The 4,522-nt window shown below is 43.7% G+C and overlaps 2 pseudogenes; both read left to right on the top strand.

Moving 5' to 3' along the window:
- The first annotated feature begins 387 nt into the window (after window positions 1-387).
- On the top strand, window positions 388-3,266 carry LOC147370608 (condensin-2 complex subunit D3-like; annotated as a pseudogene).
- A 10-nt stretch (window positions 3,267-3,276) lies between these two features.
- Window positions 3,277-4,308, top strand: LOC147370607 (condensin-2 complex subunit D3 pseudogene; annotated as a pseudogene).
- Window positions 4,309-4,522: the final 214 nt, after the last annotated feature.

Raw genomic sequence — 4,522 nt, 5'->3', positions numbered from 1 at the left:
ATATAATAGGTTCAGGAAAGTTACATTATCCTTTATACTAAGAATTATAATGTTAATTAAATAGAAGGAAGAACAAGTTCATGTTTCTGGTTATCTTGCAAGAAATAGATAAGCAAATGCATGCTGCCTTGTGACCCTGTTACATAAAATAATAGAGTACTTTAGAAAAAACCAGTCCAGAAGAACTTCCAAGATGGCAGAGGAATAAGACAGGAAGAGCACATCCCTCCCCACAAATACATCTGAAATCCATCTGCGTATGGAACAGCTCCTACAGAACATCTTTTGAACACAGGCAGAAGACCAAAAACTTCCAAAAAGGCAAGCCAGTCTCCATAGAATAAGAGCATTTGGACCTTTTTTGGGGAGAACAGAATTTCCCACAACATGCTGATGGCCGTGTTTAATCACTTCATTCATAAGGTGGTTAAGAAAAATGACAGTGCTCAACAGCAGGAATTCATCCTTCACACTGCTGGGCTTTATCTTCTTGTTCTGGAAGTAGCAGACAGGGTAATTCAATCAAGTTTTCCACCCACTGCTGTTTGATAAATATGTTCAGATTCTAAAAAGAGTGGGCTCAAGAATCCAGCTTAGATGAGAAAAGAAAAAAGAGCAACCAAAAAACACTGAGGCCAATCCAAAGAAGAGAAGGAAGAGGGAAGCCCTGCAAGAAAGAGGTGATAAAGATGGATGAGGTTACTAAAGAAGAGGATGAAGAGACAAAGGAGATGAAGAGATTTTTTTTCTTCTTCTGAAGACCATTGTCAAATTCTAAATGCAACCTCTCATGTTTGAAGAGCTTTCAAGACTTCTTCCCAAGTTCTCCCTAAAAGAGAAGCCAGAGTGTATACATAATTGTGTAGAAAGTCTTTGTTGCATTAGCTAATTTTGAACCAGTTGTTCATGAATTTCATGTTATGTGAGCTAGAAATCTCCATGAAGCAAAATATATACCAGAACTGGCCTATCATGGGTTGTATTTGCTTTGCTTCCCTATTCACAGAGAAGGAAACAAGATTCTCAGATGTGTTTTCCACCAAATGCTCTCCATAATATTAATGAGACAAGTGAGCAAAGACTGCCATCACAGCCCCCTTGCCATCATGTCTCCAGTTGTCAGCAGTAGAAACCTGGTCATCCAGCTTGTAAGTTCTGGGTGAACTAAAAGAAACTATATACATCCAGTCCTACAACACATCTGTGGCAAGGTGTTCAATAAATCTGAATATCAAACCTATGACAATTGCACTCATCTCACACACTAGCAAAGTAATGCTCAAAATTCTCCAAGCAAGTCTTCAAAACTGTGTGAACTGAGAACTTCCAGATGTTCAAGCTGGATTTAGAAAAGGCAGAGAGACAAGAAATCAAATCACCAACATCCATTGGATCATCGAAAAAGCAAGAGAGTTCCAGAAAAATACCTACTTCTGCACTAGGTGAAGACCTTTGACTGTGTGGATCACAACAAACTGTGTAAAATTCTTCAAGAGATGGGGATACCAGACCACCTGACCTGCCTCTTGAGAAATCTGTATGCAGGTTAAGAAGAAACAGTTAGAACTGGACATGGAACAACAGACAGGTTTCAAATTGGGAAAGGAGTACACCAAGGCTGTATATTGTCACCCAGGTTACTTAACTTCTATGCAGAAAACCTCATGTGAAATGCCAGGCTGGATGAAGGACAAGTTGGAATCAAGACTGCAGGGAGAAATATCAATAATCTCAGATATGCACATGACACCACCCTTATGGCAGAAAGCAAAGAGGAACTAAAGAGCCTCTTGATGAAAGTGAAAGAGGAGAGTGAAAAAGCTGGTTTAAAACTCAACATTCAAAAAACTAAGATCACGGCATCCATCCCATCACTTCATGGCAAATAGATGGGGAAACAATAGAAACAGTGATAGACTTTATTTCCTTGGGCTCCAAAATCATAGCAGATGGTGACTGCAACTATGAATTAAAAGACGTTTGATCCTTGGAAGAAAAGCTAGACCAACCTAGACAGCATATTAAAAAGCAGTGACACTACATTGCCAACAAAGGTCCGTCTAGTCAAAGCTTTGGTTTTTTCAGTAATCATATATGGATGTAAGAGTTGGACCGTAAAGAAAGCTCAGCAACAAAGAATTGACGCTTTTGAACTGTGGTGTTGGAAAAGACTCCTAAGAGTCCCTTGGACTGCAAGGAGATCCAACCAGTCCATCCTAAAGGAGATCAGTCCTGAATATTCATTGGAAGGACTAATCCTGAAGCTAAAACTCCAATACTTTGGCCACCTGATGTGAAGAACTGACTCATTGGAAAAGACCCTGATGCTGGGAACAATTAAAGGCACGAGGAGAAGGGGACAAAAGAGGATGAGATGGTTGGAATGCATCACCAACTTGATGGACATGAATTTGAGCAAGCTCTGGGTCTTGGTGATGGACAGGGAAGCCTGGTGTGCTGTGATCCACGGGGTCACAAAGAGTCGGACATGAATGAGCAACTGAACTGAACTGAACTGAAACCCATATGGCTCATCCTCTGGGCCAGCTGCTCAACAAGCTTCCTTGTGAGGAATATGCTTCTTTCATGGCCTGAATTTATGAATTAGCACCAGATGCTAATGTCTTTTCTAGGTTTCACTCTAGATGTTGCCTTGGCTCTTCTGGAACTACCTGATAAGAGGTAGATGACCCACTTCCCCTTGAGCATGAGAAGTTCCTGAAGCATAAGTTCTTGGTTCAGGAAATCTTGTTTGCCGGCTGTATAGACAAGGACCCAATGGTCCACAGCAAGGCTGTGTCCAATTTCACACACGGCCTAGAGTCCTTTGTCACGTCCCCATTGGACAGCATGCAGGCATTTCTGGATAACACTCCTTCAGTTTCAGGAGTAGAGAGCCACCAAAAGAGTGCTCAGAAAAATTCAACAGAAAAGGATTTCATGATGATGCTGAGGAACAGGGTTAGTGATGAGAAGACCAACGTCAGGAAATCTGCAGTCCAGGTCTTAGTGAACATCTTGGAACACTGTGCTATCTTGTGTATGAGAGACAAGCTGCCTGTCCTGCATAATCAGTGTTTTGGTATCACCATGTCTGTCAACAAGCAGGCTTTGCAATCTCTACCGAACTGCTGATGGTCCAATCCTGGTGTGTCCATCTACAGAAGGTCTGGCTGGAGGGGTTTATCCTGGCTGTGATGGACAATGAGAGCTCCTGTCTATGCCCACCTCCAGCTCTCACACCAAGATGGGGACACTATTCTTGACAAGGTCCTCATGCTGTAACCACAGCTTTCCCAAGGTGATGATGGCTTGTCCTCTGATCACAGAGGGCATGACTCGCATGAACCTGAAAGAGGGACTAGAAGGTGGGCATAGGCAGGAATGTTCTCAATAACATCATCTTATGTGACCTCTGTGTCCACTACACAGCCCCAACAAACAAGTACATCCCCAACATCCGCACACATCTGAAGGACCTGAACACTTTCTTCCAGAAGCAGACACTACTTTTGTTCACCCGACCCCTGCAGGAGGACTTGGTGAAGTGAAAGTGTTGCCTGTTCCTCTGTTTCATCAGCACACTAGTAGACCTGAACCCAGAGGTCACCAGCACCAGGGCAGTCTGTCTGGCCCATTGCTCCTGAAGAGGAACCCAAACATATTTTTCCAGCACCTCATTGAGTGCATTTTCCTCTTCAATAACTTTGAGAAACACAAAATTTTCACTAGGCTCCCCCAGGTGGAGAGACAGAAGTGGCTATTCTCCCTGAAGGGGAATATGGACAAGGAAAAGTAGATGAAAATCTACAAGTTTCTCCCAGAACACTACTTCACGGATGAGCAGGGGTCCAACATCACTTCCAGAATCTTCAGCTACATCCTGGCATACTTCAGTGACAGTGACCTCCTGTGGACACAGAAGAAAGTAAACTCTTCTTAGACACGTTTGAGGTGTTCAGTTTGAAGGAGATCAGGTTGCAGGCATTGAAGGCTAAACCAGACAAGGACCAGCTTGTGGAGGAGGAGGACCTGGCCCAAGCCAAAGTGTTCATGTAGGAGGTGCAGAAGGAGCTTGTCTTAAGTTCAAAGGAGGAATTTCCTAGAAAGTATTATTCCAATTATCATCTCCCTGAAGTCTGCCCTAGAGAAAAACAAGATCCCAGCTCTTTGAGAACTCATGCACTACCTCAGGGAGGCAATGTGGGATAACTGAGATGAAATCAAGGGCTTTTTTTTACAGTTGACAAGCAGCTGGTCATAAAACTTGAGTAGGACACCAGGCGCTACTAAGAGCAGCTGACTTAGGAGTAGGAGCTGGGGAGGTAGGAAGCCGCAGACAGGGTGGCCTCAGTCTCCAAGGAGGCACAGGTCAGGTAGGTTGTTCCAAGTTTGGAAACAATGTCAACTCCTGCTGGCCAAGAAAGACTCCATGGTCACTGCTGCGGATCATCCGTCCACATCCAGGGCCCATGCTACCCACGTGACTGCATTTCTGTTCCTGGTGCCCAAAGACAGGCTC

Source organism: Bos grunniens, chromosome 6 (genome assembly GCF_055505025.1).
Source record: "Bos grunniens cultivar Pamir isolate PY7600 chromosome 6, Bosgru_T2T1.0, whole genome shotgun sequence".
NCBI lineage: Eukaryota > Metazoa > Chordata > Mammalia > Artiodactyla > Bovidae > Bos > Bos grunniens.
Note: the sequence above shows the minus strand (reverse complement) of the source record. Positions and strands in the feature narration are given on the sequence as shown.